The sequence below is a fragment of the Xyrauchen texanus genome, chromosome 33 (genome assembly GCF_025860055.1).
Source record: "Xyrauchen texanus isolate HMW12.3.18 chromosome 33, RBS_HiC_50CHRs, whole genome shotgun sequence".
Lineage (NCBI taxonomy): Eukaryota > Metazoa > Chordata > Actinopteri > Cypriniformes > Catostomidae > Xyrauchen > Xyrauchen texanus.
The window spans coordinates 22,007,247-22,024,109 of NC_068308.1; the positions used below are offsets into that span (position 1 = coordinate 22,007,247).

Sequence of the window (16,863 nt, forward strand, 5' to 3'; positions counted from 1 at the left end):
TGCATACTATGGTTAACCAAAATCATATGTGTGGCATATTTGGTCTCTATAACTTGGTATTTTGAAGATTGAAATGACTGTGTACATGATATGTCGATAACAACAACATATTAGTATTACAAGTATATTTCCTATTTTCTTTCTTGCACATGCAATGGGCAATTTTACAACAAAGAGCAATAAACCAAATTCCCGCCTAGAACTCAAACCCTTCTTATTGGTCGAGCCAATGAGAGGTGGGACATGTTTCTAAGGGTATAAAATTGCTGCGCCCACTTCCTCTCTCTCTCTTAGCCCTCTCTCTCTCTTATCTTCGCTCTCTTAGCCTCTCTTGCTTCCTGCCTCTCTTGCCCTCTGAGCCTTGTGCTCTCTCACTCTCTCGCTGAATGATGCCAAACTAGAAGGCCCCAAGGACTCCCAAGCGTGCGCCAGGCTACGGCCTTGACTTTCCATTCACCAAAGATTCTCTGACTCCCACTGGTTCTCTCTCATCAAGACAACATCATCAAAGATCAACTGGAGCATCAACAAATTGCATCAGGACAGTTTAATTCAAATGGGACATGCAAGTATCAAACTTAGTCTCATTATTTGATACATTAAGTATCCTTACCCCTTTCTAAAAAGGGCGTGTCAGAACTAATATGATGGTTTGCTCAGGCTGTTGATCTGCTGAACTTCAAACAATGCTATAACTTCTTGCCTTCCTGTATTCTGCTTCAGCCCTCTTTCCCTTGGTAAACTGTATGAATGTATGTATATGTATGTTAGAGTAGTTTAAATGTTTAGTCTAGTTAATAAAGTCTTGTTCATGTCACATGTAAAGTTGTCTGTGTCTCAAGCTCATATCTAAAGTCACTAATCATAGATTTTGACTACTTGCTCTTAATACTTAGTAAGAAAGACATTTCCCATGCCCCGGAAATGTACCTTTCTATTAATTAATTAATTAATAACCAATATTGAGTGTTCACGGGATGAACCGAGTATTTGGTTGTAATGTTAATGTAGCTACATCAAGTTAACCCGATTAACTGATCCAAATATTCATAATCGATTATAACAAGTTATGATTGATTATTAATATTTCATAGAGCTGATTCGCTACCTAATGGTGGAAGAATGTAGAGCTGATTCACTACATATAGTTACATGATATTTTTTTATCATGTTTATAATTCTGTTTATTATAATTCTGTTAGCTTTCTTATTTTTTCTATTTATTTTATTTTCAATAGGGAGACTTTTTTTACACATACTTCAATAAAATAAATGGTTTCAAGTTTCAATTATAATAAAGTGTTTGCTCAAAAATAAATAAACAAATAAATAACCCCTCTGTTTTCAATGATAATAGTAATTGTGTAATACTGTATACCGTGATAACGTGAAACCGTGATAATTGAGACAGTTATCATACCGTGAAAATCTCATACCATTCCAACCCTAGATCACACCATGATTTGTTGATCATAAAACATACACCACCACCTCTGCTTTTACCTGAGAGGTCTTTCGCTCTGTCTGCTCGGTGCACGGAGAAACCTGCGGGTTCGATGTCAAAGTCTGGAATCTCCGCAGACATCCAGGTTTCTGTAAGGCAGAAAATGCAGCAATCCCTCGTCTCTCGTTGGAAAGAGATCCGCGCTCTCAGCTTGCAGAGCCTTTTTTTGTCTTGGATGTTGTCAAGAGACATTTGCCAGTGGTATACTGGGTAGCGGGGGTCGATTTGCATGACGTCTTAATCTGATGAGCACGCCGGCTCATTTTCCCCTTTTCCTTCTGCTTTTCCGCACCCGGGCAGCCCAGACATAGGGCTACACTGGCGTGTTTGTAAACAGCTGGTCGGCACTGAGTGATTTGAAGTCCGGATTTCGGTGTGTAATTGCAGAACCAATGTCCAAAAGTGTTTGTCTGTTGTTTACAATAAGGCAGACAACTTCCAAGACAAAAAAACAAAAACTGCAGTGTTGTGTCAGAGCTCGCAACGCAGCAGCCATACTCGGCGCCATCTAGAGTCCAATCAAGTGCTCCAAATCCAATCAATACTCAGCAAGTATTGGCGCTGACTTCCACGCCTGGAGTTGAGAGTTGAAATCCAGGGTGTGCTGAGTGACTTCTGCCACATCTCCTAAGCAAACAAATTGGCCCGGTTGCTAGGGAGGGTGGAGTCACATGGGGTAACCTCCTCATGGTCGAGATACTTGGTTCTCGCTCTCAAAGGGGCGCGTGGTAAGTTGTGCGTGGATCACAGAGAGTAGCACGAGCCTCCACATGTGTAGTCTCCGCGGTGTCATGCACAATGAGCCACGTGATAATGAGCCAGATGATTGATGGTTCCAGAAGTGGAGGCAACTGAGATTTGTCCTCCACCACCTGGAATGAAGTGATTAACCACGTCACCACAAGGACCTACTAAGTAGTGGGAATTGGGCATTCCAAATTGGGAGAAAAGGGGACATAAACAAACAAAGCTGAAGTATTTTATTTCTTCGACACTAGCGCAACCGAATGGAATTGGAAAAATAAACATTGCTTTCAAAACAGTTTTCTGAATGCACCCTCCGCATGCCTTTGGTCAAACAAAGAGATAGTCCTGCCACCAACTAATGCCATTGGTTAGCAAGAAGGTTAAATATTTCAGCTTTAAAAATGCTTTGAAAATGTTACCCTATATGAGCATTTTGTAGGTCAATTTGTGAAAGATAGAACTGCCAGGTTGAGATATGAAATAATGTTTGGCAAAGTGCCCATGCATTTACGGGATAATGCTAACAAATCATGCCTGTTGTTGCCTGTGCAGTTGTTACTTGAGCCTTCAGTGCTAGTGTCCTGAAATCACCCACATACCAAAGAGGCACCTAGAGATAGAGATTGTGTGACTGAATGTATTAATGACTGCAGTGTTACCCTCCAGACTGCTCCATAAAGTGCCCTGATGAGATTAAACCCTTTGAACGGATATCCGACTGGGAAAACCCTGCCAGGTCTTTCCCTTGTCCTTTCAACATCCTAGGTTACCTGGTTACACCATCAACTGAAAGAATAATTCCCCTAACACAGGTATACATGGCCTTGAAGGCAGGAGGGGTGCTTGAAATCTAAATTTTCAGCATTCCACCTGAAGTAATAATGTAGCCAAAGCCACTTTTTAGCTCATTAACACATTAGGTTTAAACCTATATATTACAACCCGAAACATTGAATGTCAATGTGTGGAATTTAAAGTAAGATACCAAGATGCCATAAATCAGGATTAGCTTACAAAATCAACAGATCATGTCTGGGCAGGGTGTAACAATACTTCGTTTACACTGAGTTACTCAGAACAATGGATAATTTATGATCTGGAATTATCCTGAGAGATTCACAACAAAAAAAATAGCTTGCAAAGACTGATCCAAGTCAGTCCAGGCTTATCCAATCAGCCCTGCTCTCCCTATGAGCAGGAGAGGAGTTAGTAGGATCAGTTTAGTTAGGTGCTTACCAAGAAGTGATTAGCAGCTGAATGCTCTTCCCAAGCATATATATTAGCCATTGCATGTCATGAAGGAAATAAGAGGGTTAGACTTAGGCATTTTTAGGACATGGTGTCAGAAAGAGGTTGCAGACGGCAGTTTGTTGAAAGGTTAACATGGATTGGAACCTAAGATGTGTTTAATTCATCTTTTAGAGATTAAGGATATATTTGACTAGATTTGCATTTCTTGATAGAAATGCCAGTGCCTGCTAGGCAGAATAGTGTTTAAGTTGTACATTAGCTTAGGTTTTAGTCTTTGGTTCTTCGGATCAAAATTACAAGGTGGCTGGATTGCGTATGATTAAAAAGAACTTTCAGTTGGTGAGCAGGATCACAAACATATTCATTGTTTACACTCCATATTATCTCTGATTCCTTTTACTTTATAATACAATAATGTGTCCCTTTGCATGCAGCTGGCTAGAGTGAACTAATAAAGCCATGAGGCTATAAAGGCATAGAAAAGAAGTCAACTGATTCACCTTTTACACAATGTCTGTAACGTTCGGTGGAGAAAAAAAACAGATGATTGTAATAAACATGGCCAAAGTCACTCTTTTTTGTTTTTTATTTCATTTCAAACTTGCCTGAACACTCATGCAGAGTAACGTTGTCACAGACAGACAATAAATGACCTTAAAACAACAAACTCCTTTGAAGAGTTCAGTCAGTGACCAACCAATTTAGCTCATTCAAATCCTAAACTGTATTCAAATGCATAACCAGACATGCATCTAGCATTTTCCATGAATCTATTCTCATGCTGTCTAATCACACAGAGAAATAAAAGCTGCATTTTGAATTGTAATAGTAAGTAAACTATAGTCAAAAGATGAAAAGAGCTAATATTTACTACTATTTGCTGTTAATTTTTTAACTTTAAATGAGAATTTCAGTCATGTTGTACTCCATTTATAATGCTGTTAAACTGTTTTGCCACCAATTCAAATTCACCCCGTGTGTAAAGACTTAGTCCAATTGCCTATACTCAAAACTAGCTAATATTTTACACTAAAGATTTAATCAGATTGCAGAATAATAGTTTACTAAAACTTGTAACTAGTCATATTCTTTCCATTCCATGGTCCAAAAGGATCAAGCAATTATATTTGTAATAGAAATTAGTGTTATAGTTAAAACTTTAAGGCTAGTGCAAGACATGTCCTTAATATAACACATGTGTTAACCAGAGACACTGGAGACATTATGGATTTGAAAAGGTTTTTGGCCAGCAAGCCATAAATGGCATCTAAAAACAGCATGGTGGGATAAAGCTAGTTTCAAATTACACGGAGGCTCGATATTCGCAGCCTTCTCTCTGAGCAGATCCTGAAGGAAGCTCAAATATCACATAAATTAAGCATTACTCCTTGTCTATATATTTTTGGAAGAGAACTTGGAAAATGGTTTAGACCAGATGACAACTTACTCAAAAAATAAGGAAAATATAAACTTTGGTGTATTTGTAGTTAATTTACCATACATTAACAATTACCATACAATGAATCACTTCATTGCCAATGACTGGTCAAATCATTGGCAGCCCATGTTATGTCCACATGATTGCCAAGGCCACCCTCACAAAGCTTAAACATTCCTGACACCCCCCCCAACACTTCCTCTCACAAATTCCATGCATTAATTCACAAACAAATACACACAATATATTATGTGTAAAATTAAACCTGGAATCCAATGTGGGGGTCTGGAGGGAGGCCCAGAGTTTTGAGTTAAGAGCAGAGGCCACAGCCAAGAACCACTTCAGACAGCTGCTTATAACGAGTGGATTACCAATTGGCAGAGAGAAACACAGACACTAATTGCATACACACACATACAGGCAAACACACAAAAGGACTAAAACACACATGCTGTCTTAGACATGCATGTTTAAAGACTAAGAACATCAAAATAACCAGAAGACCACAGACATGGACGAGAAGAATAAGACACCACATTAAATATTGTCAGTATCATCAGCAGTAATCTGAATTGAGTGCAGTACCAGCAAATAAGAAATTCTCATTTCAAAAACACAAATACATGCTGACAGAGTAAGACAGAGAGGGTTATTTTAGTCTGGTTTCCTCATTCTTCACCATGGCATCACTAAATTATTAAAAGCAGCATTGAGCAGAGAGGTGGTCATGATGCATGAAGCAATCCATGGGAAAACTCTTCATCAATAAAACAAATCAGGATATAACCAGCGACATCTCTGCCAGTGTTACACAAGCCCATTCCAATACACATCGATTTTCAGCAGAAACAAATATTTGACTCTGATATTGCCAAAGCATAATCGGAGGCTTCACATGAAGACGTTCCATTTAACCAACGTAGTGCCATCCTTTACAAGAGCTTACTTACAGATTCTTGTTATATTATTTGTCCCATTCATGTCTCAAATAGCACATTCTTTACAGTATGACTGGGCTCAGCTTTCACGGGAAGTGCTGAAGATTCAGAGATATAACTGGTCCGAAGTAAAGTGGCACAAATATCAAGTGAAGTTCAAATTATGGCCTTATATGTGTCTGTTGCCTGCATATATTTTCTTGCTCCCAAGGTAAGTTTCACCTAACAGTAATCAACCTAATATGACTGTGCTAAAGAAGGTTCAGCAAAAGGTCTTCAATGCAAGACAGCAGCCATGGCAGTGCACCATTATTTGCTGATCTGAAAAGCATACATTGAATCACAGACACCGGCTGGCCAGATGGGAAATATGCAGTGAATCTGTGGAATAATTTACATGTTAGCAGAACTGAAACACTGCTTCAGATGCTGCGTAGTCTAAAAGGTGCAGAGCTCTATGAAACAAACACCTGAGATTTGACAGAGCAAGATATAGTGATGACACATGCATTGCTAACACAGTGTTCTACTGGGTATGACCTTCATACCAGATTTTTTTCTCATGACTCACCTACTCACTTACTTCCTCACTTAATGATGGGGAACCAAGGCCTCCACAATGCTTGTATTTAAAACTTCCCTTAAACTTGGATTGGCCTGCCAAGAAACAAAAATATGATCAAAATATTAATAAATCTAGTCTTGACAAATACAAAATAGGTGTCGTTTTAAAGCTTAGAAGCTCTACTTTACAATGCATGTAGGCATTATGGCCAAAACAGAACAAGTGCTTTGAAATTTGCAGATGAATCAGTAGTGTTCCATTCCAATAATGTATTATTCATTTTATACTGTACATAATAAGTTTAATCAGTAAAAGCATTAAACTGATCAAATAGTCATGTGTCATATGCAGTGTTGGGCAAGCTAAGCTACCAACTATTCATCAGAAAAATTAGTTAAGCTTACCTAAAAGCTTCAGAGACAGTACAAGGTACACTACAAGCTACACAACAAAACTTGCTAGATTTATCGATTCATTTAGGAGTCAGACATCTTTAGTTCTGATTCAAAACTGGTGATGATAAACGCCAGTATGATGTACAAGATTTTATCAAAGCTACAGACTACCTAATTAAAAATATATCTTATACTGAAAAGACACTTGGTATTAAAACTAGCAAAGCTACCACCTTGCTACTCTGAAATGTAGTTAAGCTAACAGCTTCGCTATAATGCTGCAACTAACAATTATTTTGATAATCAACTAATCTAATGATTATTAGAATGATAATTTGATTATTCTGGCAATTATTACAACGATTAATCATTAGCTCTTAACAGACTATTCAGCTTGTGCCCAGCGCTAAAAGTTTGGATTAAATGTGCTTACTAACAAAAAAAGATGACAAAATCATCTCGATCATATCTAAATGACATTCACTGAATTACAAGAAAAACAAATACTTGGATTTTTATTGTTTAAGTTGTTAAAAAAAAAAAAAAAAAACACTGCAAAAAAACCTATTGTTATCAAGTCTTTTTGTCTTGTTTTGGTTTTTTTTTCATTTAAATGACCAAAAAATCCTTAAAACAAGATACATTTAATTGAGAAGCAATATATAAGATATTTAGACTTGGTTTCAGAGACTGTATCTTGAAGTGCATTTAGAATATACACCGATCAGCCACAAAATTAAAGCCACCGGTCTAATATTGTGTAGGTCCCCCTCGTCCTGCCAAAACAGCGCCAACCTGCATCTCAGAATAGTATTGTGAGATGATATTCTTCTCACCACAATTGTACAGAGTGGTTATCTGCGTTAGCGTAGACTTTGTTAGTTCAAACCAGTCTGGCTATTCTCTATTGACCCCTCTCATCAACAAGGCATTTCCATCCAAAGAACTGCTGCTCACTGGATGTTTTTTGTTTTTGCCACCATTCAGAGTAAATTCTAGAGACTGTTGTCAAAATCCCAGGAGAGCAGCAGACACAGAAATACTCAAACCAGCCCATTTATTTTTTAAATCGAGATTTTGCACAAAAAAACATTGCAAACGCTATAGTTAGACAAGTTGTAAATCCACCAAAGGCTGAATAAGGAAGAGAAAGGAGTGATTGTAGCTCCATTTTGTGCATTATGTATGTATACACCAGCTTAAGACCATGACTGGCATCGGTGTGCGCAGGTTTATGAACGGTCTCCTTTCTTTTCTTTTTACCCATAAAAAAGCGCTAGTTACGTGATAGTTATGGGCGCTTAATATCAAATCATGGAGAGGCTATATATATGGGAGAATCAGGCATCCGTCACTCCTTTTGCCATGATTATTCAGCTAGATCGCAAATTATTGCTTTGTTCTGTAACGTGTTTCAAGTGTTCTGCATCTATAGCCAAAATTTTGCAAGTGATAATTTTGACAAACGTTGCTAGTTGAATTGTAATGATTATTTCATATTGCTGCAGGGGTTTATGAATATACACAAAAATTGTTTGATATACAAGGAGTACTTTCTAGATAAAATTGATCATTAATAGATACTGATTTCTAGACTATCAAGAACTTTCTAGATAGACTTGGTTTAGATAAAATAAGAATTATTTTGCTGTTTTCATATTCTATTATTTCTGAACATCTGGATTTATTAGATTTTAAGTTATTTAACATTTACACTCTGTTGACAACTTCCCCCTGTGGTGCATTTGGTGCATTTTTCTTGCACACTTTTGTTTCCTATAATGTAAAGAACTTGGATTTCTCAAACCAGGATGCCTTGCATTTTTAATAAGAACACACAATTTGAATTATGTTGGAGTACATTTAAAAGTAAAAAAAAAAAAATAATCGTATCGTGAAGGTTTTTTTGTGATTTGTTTGTGCCTCAATGTAACACAGATTTTTCCTTTTCTAAAATATATAATTTTTTTTTTTTTTTTTTTTGTGGTAATCAACATTATGCTACAAATGCTGTCGATTGAGCTTGAATTGAACTTGTATTGAACCCGGAATGTTCCTTTAACAGCCATGTAAATATAATATGTTATTAACACACTGAATGACAGCTAGACCTGTGTGTGTAAGAGACACATGAGCTTTGTTTCAGGCTCTAGAACAGGTGATGTGGAGCCTGGAGTGATCTGAGCTCACTGGTGAAGTGGCTACTTCTGACAGGCACATCAGCCCTGTTAAATCTCAAACCGTGGGTGATTTCTTCTCCACATCAAGGGGGGAATGTTTATTTCGTATTAATCTTGCAGGACCTCCAAAGAATATATTCTGTCCTGTCACTACACATTAGACATGGAATTCAAAAGATGTAGGGAATTTTGTGCATTCTAGTCTCAGAAAATTGTATGTTAACTGCCCTCTGAGGACTTCAGTTAAACACAAGGCATTGTGTTCCCTATCTAGTGTTTAATTACTTGCAGTCTAAAAGGTTACAGCCGTCAGATGAGGGAACGATCAGGACATGTAGCGCAAAGGCAGCCTGTCAACTGACACTGCGAGACGACAAGTGAGAGTGAGTGTGTAAAGAGGTCAAGAAAAGGGGAGTCTTCTGAGCAGCGATATCTGACACAGCAGATAGCAGGTCTCAAACAAACCACTGACTGCTACGTTTCCCACCGGTCAACAGTGGGAACCTATTTGTACCAATCGGTTCCTATTTTTTCGCAGAGTAAGAGTTTCAATTGTACGGTGTAACACTGTCTTTTGTACACACCACAATAAACTCTATTAACCTATTTGAACAATCATTGTGGTGCATTCATATTCATTTCATTAGCTGAATACATTATCAGTTTACTATATCATAATTGCTCTGGCTAATAAAATAGACACATCACACAGTTATTACTTATACTGTTGTTGCTTTTGTTGCTAAGGGAGATTCCAGTGGAATGGACCTATAAAGCAAGAATTAAAGGAATATTCCAGATTCAATACAAGTTCAGCTCAATTGAAAACATTTTTGGCATAATTTTTTGGCATAAAGATTAACCACAAAAAATACTTTTGACTTGCCCCTTTTTTTTTTTTTTTTTTTTAATATTAATTTAATTTAATATTTTTTTTAACAATTTTATCACACTAAAATCATGTTAACACATATGTTTTTTCTTATGACTATACTTTTGAAACAGTGAGTATTTTAATGTTTATGGGTTAGCCCCATTCACTGTAAACCAGATTATTGGAGGGACTTTTTTAAATTATTTTTCTGGTATTCAAATGCTGTTAACAACTTGTATTGGACCCGGAATATTCCTTTAAGCTCAAGTTGTGAAATCATGCCAAAATATATTCAAGTTTAATGTAGTATCCATGATATCTCATACAATTGTTTTTATATGGGAACAAGATCCAGTATGTTAATATAGACTTTCACAGCTCGTCCAGTGCTAACTCACAGAGTGATGAGTTGGGAAACACAGGCAACCGTCCAGTCCGTAATCAAATATACCGTCGTGCAATGTTCTTGGAAGCAAATTCACTTTATGATATTTAATCGAGCATGTCAAGCCCACCCCAGCAGCTGAGCACTGACGGGTGAATGATGAGTTGCCCTGTTGCTCAGGGCGAACCCACCCGGTGATGTCAGTGTCAAGCTCCGCGTCAACGCTCTCCTGACGCAATAAAGCAGATCCCCGTTCAGTTCCCCGTATCAGAGCTAACAGACAAGTTAAAGACTCGTTTCCCTGTTCTGTCCGGTTTTACTCGAGGTAATGCTCGGGTCCACTTGACGGGGATTGCTCGCGCAAAAACAGGACACACAAAAAAATTAAACGAGTCAAAACTGGAGTTGGAACTTGTTTTGAAAATGCCCTCTCAAGTAGTAAAACATTTATGGTTCTAATCATGTTTTATTCAAAAGGAATGCCGTAGGTATTTCTGTTGTAGTCCCTGAAGAGAAATAAGTTATTACTCACTCGTGTAACACTCGGATGTGTATTGTTTGGGGAAGTCCAGTCAAGACGCCTTGGGCTCCTTAAGAGACTCTTGAGTGTTCACTACAGAGAAAAGCTTGTCTCCACTTTGATTTGAAAACATAAAAAATAAGAAAATTCAGTAAAATATCCCAGACTTCAAGCGGGTCGTCACGTCCAAAGTGTTTTCTTTTCAAGGCGAAACGCCTCGTACAATCTGATGCGATCAACGAAGCGGGCGGGCGGAAGTAATCTTTCACTTGATTGGACAGTGAACAAACAGGGGGCGGGACCTAAGTGTCATACTGAAATCTAACTGGCTATTGTATAATCAATCATACGCCACACCTGCCCTTATTCTATGAGAAGTTGTGGTTTATTATAAGAGGTCACATAATAAAACCACCTTTTCATTGTTGTTATGAATGGAGTGTACTTTAAGAGGTGTAATTGTTCAGGGATGAATTAACATCTTTTCTTCAAGACATTCACTGAATGGACACCTGTCATACCTGTTTTAGAGCACATGACCGCCAGGTTTTTTTTATTTTATTTGAATATCTTTCTAGTAACTTCACTTGATGCGTCTTAACACGCTAGTCCTTGTCGGTTTCCTTGAGTGAGAAAATGTATATCTCGGACTGGTTTGACAGGTTTGAAACAAGACATTTGCAAATGGCTGCAAGTGGGGTTTAGAAAACTGAAATGAAAAATGTTTAGCTGTACTATTCTTGAGAAAGAAAGAAAGAAAGAAAGAAAGAAAGAAAGAAAGAAAGAAAGAAAGAAAGAAAGAAAGAAAGAAAAATAATAATTATTTTTTTACATAAAAAATAATAATAAATTAAATACATTGGATAAGAGATGTTCTTTATTCTGGCATGCATGCCAGATACTCAAACATGAGAAATAAAGTGTTACACTTGTTTCGCACTTGAGTGGTCATGATGCACGCAACACTACCGCACCCCCTCGTGGTCCAAATATAAGAATGAAGAGACTGGAAATGACAAACTTGCACTGGCAACTAAACATGATTTTATTGATAGAGTGAAGTTTGATCAATGACCATTTCTACTTGTACTTCATAGCATATTTCAGATCCATCAATTCAGAGCATTACAGAACAAAAAACAGAATTCAGAACTTTAAAAGAAACAATATAAATGCTTTTAGTGCAATTCGTTACATCACTGTAGCATGCAAAACTTCAAGAAGCCTTAGGACAGCCATTGAAAACACTTGGATTTAATATTCACTATTGGCTTATGATGAGAAGCACTTATATGTTTTATTTTAACAAACAAAAGCTTAATCAAACAAAGATTCATTGGTAATGCTTAATTATTCTACAGTAATATTGCTCAAGTGAAGAGATTCTGGAAAAATTATCTGTAAAGAGACACCATCTGTGCTAAGGAGATCAAATGAAAGGGCACAGACAATCAATGTGCTGATACACCTGCTTCCATTGTTAGAAAAACCGAGTGCTGTCTTTAAAACGAGAGCTAAAAGTGATGTTAACAGCTGAGAGATAATGTTAAAAATGTGTTTTTAATGTTATTTACAATAATTAACCACCCAAAATCCTGTGAATATTTCAGTGTGACTTACATTTGTTTACTGATTGTACCAGTTTAATGTAATGTAAATCCTGTTTTTTACACAGCATTTCAAAAATCAAGCGTTTTATTATAAATGTTGCAGACATGGACTGTTTTAATAATTATGTTGTAATAATTGTGGGATTATTTTACTTGCAGTCATGAAGACCAATATGCCGTATAGATTTTCAGTAGGAAGTTGTTAGGAAACATTGCAAATATTGGAAAAGGTTTAGCCTTATCCCCAAACACAATCACTGTAAAACTAAAATGTAATTAGTTGACCTTACATAGATTTTTCAAGACAATCGGTTTGCATGCTTTTTTCTAAGTAAACATACTTATTTGGTTCAAACAAACCGAACTTGACTGAAGTACCCTTAACTTGAAGTAACTTGAAGTAACTGAAGTAATGTTACAAGTAAACTTATCTGTGATCAAAGTATCATTGTTTTTATTGAATTATTTAAACTGAGTTATGTCTTGTACAGTATAAGGGAAGCTTTGAGTGGAATCTCACTATGTCATATGGCACATTGGATTCTCTGCACATCTTAGTGCACATAAATCTGCACTTTTGTAAATTGTAATTGAGTAACAAAGAATGGTTTAAATTTAACAGGCTCCATGTTCATCAAACGTAACACTAATCACACTAATGATGACTTCACACAAATCAAACTATCAACCAGCTACAAAACTACAACAGTATTCATAAGAATTTAAACTATATACATTTTTAAATAAAAATAAAAATTCTACAGACGTTCCCTTGTTTGGACCAAACATACATAATTTATTCAAAGACAAATGCAATGTGGCATTTCAAGTACTGTATTTTTTTTTTTTAAGTAACGTTAACTAGTTACAAATAAACTTAACTCATTTGTAATTAAATTATTATTGTTTTTTTTTTCTAATTATTTAAATTGAGTCATAGCATGTCTTAAATGGTATAAAGGAAAAAATGACTGGAATCTCGATGAGCCATATCTCATATTGGATTCTCCTGAGTACTTTTTAATTGCACATAAATCTGCACTTTTGTAAAGCACAGTTGAGTAAAGAAGAATGGCTTAAAGTTGTGTGATTTCACACAAATCACAACAATAACAGTCATAAGAATTAAAATTATCTAATTTTTTAGATGACAATTATTATTTTTCTACACAAGTTCCATTGTTTTGACCAAATATACATAATTTATTCAAGTGCAAGAATTTATTGGTATTCCACATATAGCCACAATTTTGTACTTAATAATTTTGAGTTAGTAGTACTCAAGGCCAAAGTTCAAATAATGTTTATTTTTGAGTTATGATTTCAAAATGTGACATTTTAAGTTCTGTTTCTTAATTAACTTAATAATTAAAGTTAACTTATAGTAACTAATTACAGTAACTTAATTAAAATTAGAAAGAATTTTAAAAACTTAAGCATAAGTTGAGTAAATATAATTTTAATTTTTATTTAGATAACTATTAGTATTTACAGTACTGTTGCAATCTCTTTGTATCAAAGAGGAGTAACTGTTTAAGTCATACACCAGCAAGAACTTCGGTCACTTCTGTCTCTATGGGGAGATTTACTACAAGGACACAACATCTTTGAAAAGCAGACATACCTGGAGCTTAACAGCCATGGGACAAAATCTGAAAACTTTTGGAAGGTGATTTTGGGATTGGGACCAAAGTTTAGCTCTTAGGCCAAAAATCACAGTGTAACAGGATAACAGCAAAAGTTACAAAGAAATGGCCTGGAGGAAAAGGGTTAGGATTTAGGAATGTCTCAAAATTCAAAATCTGAAATATGACCTGAAAATTGCTGTCCACACACACTTATCAATATTTTGGACATAATGTTTACATTAAAATTGACAATAATTCCATGGTTCAAATGCGCAAAGAATGCGACTGGACTATTTACAGATAATTGACAGGAATGTTGTGAAAAATGTTAATAAGAAATTAATTTTTGAGAAGTGAATGTTCCTCAAAGTCATTAATCTGTTGAATTTCTCTGGGCACCATGCATATCAACAGAAGGGGCCATCTGTTGCAATTTCTGTCTTTCCATCTGGTTGCTTGTGTTTTTAAAAAGTGAGCGCACAGAAATTCCAAGACTTGCCAACACTTGCTTTAGTGAGTCATCAGACTGCATCGGGTGTTTTCGGTATTCACGAGGAACAACAAGTGCACTTGCTTAATTTATCCAGCAGATGTCAGTATTGAGTTAAAATGGTGTATTTTCCTGAAACGGGTTGACCACTATCAGACTAAGGAAAATCAGAATGAGCTTTATTGGCAAGTATGCTTACACACACACACACACACACACACACACACAAGAGATTTGTCATGGTGACATGAATATACAGAACATACAAACAAATACATACAAACATATACATATAAATAATAAAAAAATATATATAACAGATAAAACATTCGAAAAATACAATAGTGGAATAATTTTGTTTAAATGTTTTATATACAGATATACAGTTATGTGCTGTAATGTAATGTATTTAAGAAGAGGTAGGATATGTTAAAAAATATATATGCAGTACTGTGCAAAAGTCTTTAGGCACATAAGATGTTTCACAAAAATATTTGTCTTAAGATAGTTATTTATATCTTCAGCTTTAGAGTGTCAGTAGGAAATATACATTAAAACTCCTGAACATTTATTTGGTAAACAGAATAGAATAGAAGGACAGGGAGCCCTGCAAAAGATGTCATTGATGTCATTGCCCCCACAGATTCCCCCACTGAACACTGAGTCAGTCTGGGATTACATGAAGTAATTGAGACATCCTAAATAGATAGAAGAACTGTGGCGAATTCTCCAAGAAGCTTGGACCATCCTGCCAACAACCAAGAAAACCTGTGTCCAGATATACCTAGGAGAATTGGTGCTGTTTTAAAGGCAAAAGTGGTCACACCAAATACAGTAGCTTTTTTTTGTTTTTTGTTTACTGGACTTTTTATGACAATAATTGATAAATGAAAAATGTTATGGGATTGTTTTGAAGACATCCTCACTATGCAAAATGTTTCCATAAAAGTGCCATAAACTTTTGCACAGTACTATATATATATATATATATATATATATATATATATATATTAGGGCTGTCAACTGATTAAAATGTTTAATAGAATTAATTACATGGTATGCCGATTAATAAATCAAATTAATCGCATGTATAAATATTTGCTTAGAAAGCCCCTCAAATAACAATAATTCAATAATTAATGATAAATACTTATAGTTATATTTAAATCATCATACATAAAATATATATGATAAAAATTATAATATAGTTAATTAAAATGCATTATATAATTGTAGCACACAAGTAAACCATTAAAAATACCTTAACACTTTACAATAAGGTTCTAATTGTTAACATTAGTTAACAACATATGCAATATTTTACAGCTTTTATTAATCTTAATTAATGTTAATTTCAACATATACTAATACATTTCTCAAATCAAAAGTTGTGTTTGTTAACATTAGTTAATTCATTATGAACTAACATAAACTATCAATCAACTATTGTATTTTTATTAACAAATATGAATAAATGCTGTAAACAATATATTGTTAACTGTTTGTTCATGATACCATTAACTAATATTAATGAATAGAACCTTATTGTAAAGCGCTATCAAAAATACCATTCAAAATGGTGGCTTTAATATGCAATATATTGTTTATTTCAATATTATTGAATTTATGTCATCTGCCAATCATTGGCCTACAGTTCACACATTCCAATTTGCAATTAAATTCGTCAATCAGTCTGAGATAGATTTATTATGACGGCTTGTCTAAGGATGCGTCAATGCACACCTGCGTCAGACGCTTTGCGTTGTAAACATAAAATTATTGGTCACTGTGTCAAGTTAAAAATAGTTCGAGGCTTAGAAAAACAAAGGCGCTGACTAACACCTGGAGTCGCCAGTTTGAATCCAGGCTTCCTAAGCAACCAATTGGCCGGTTGCTTGGGTGGGTAGATTCACGTTGGGTTAACCTCCTTGTGTTCGCCATAATGTGGCTCTCGCTCTCGGTGGGGCGCGTGGCTACTTGTTCGTGGATGCCGCAGAGAATGTTGTTGGTGAGTGTTGTTTGTTCTCTACATGTCCGGTTGCCCAAACAGCTGATATTTCGCTTACTGCCCTCTGGAGAAAACAGGTGGTACTTCAAGCTTGAATTGATCAGATGGAGGGAACATTCTTTATCACAGTCAGAAGACATGTTTTTTTTATATACTTAATCGCACTCAACATTTGTCGGATTGTATATATATATATACACACACACGCGTGCATACAAAATCCGACAATTGCCGAGTTTAGCCGAATCGGCCCTTCAATAACCCGGATTGAGGTGCGTTCGCTGTGCTGTAGATAGGGGCAGAGTTTTGGTTTTTGAGTGGGAGATGGAC

General features: G+C 35.8%; 1 protein-coding gene across 2 annotated transcripts in view; it reads right to left on the reverse strand.

Annotated features, from left to right (window-relative positions):
• Positions 1 to 11,009, reverse strand: part of LOC127627031 (MAGUK p55 subfamily member 7) — a 175,348-nt gene extending 164,339 nt beyond the window's left edge. The window contains exons 1-2 of one of the 2 annotated variants that reach the window (XM_052103231.1): positions 10,810 to 11,009; positions 6,450 to 6,535 (exon numbers count right to left, since the gene is read on the reverse strand). The gene's annotated coding sequence lies outside the window, so the exon portion shown is untranslated. The remainder of the gene's footprint in view (positions 1 to 6,449; positions 6,536 to 10,809) is intronic. The other variant, XM_052103232.1, reaches the window with a different exon arrangement.
• Positions 11,010 to 16,863: the final 5,854 nt, after the last annotated feature.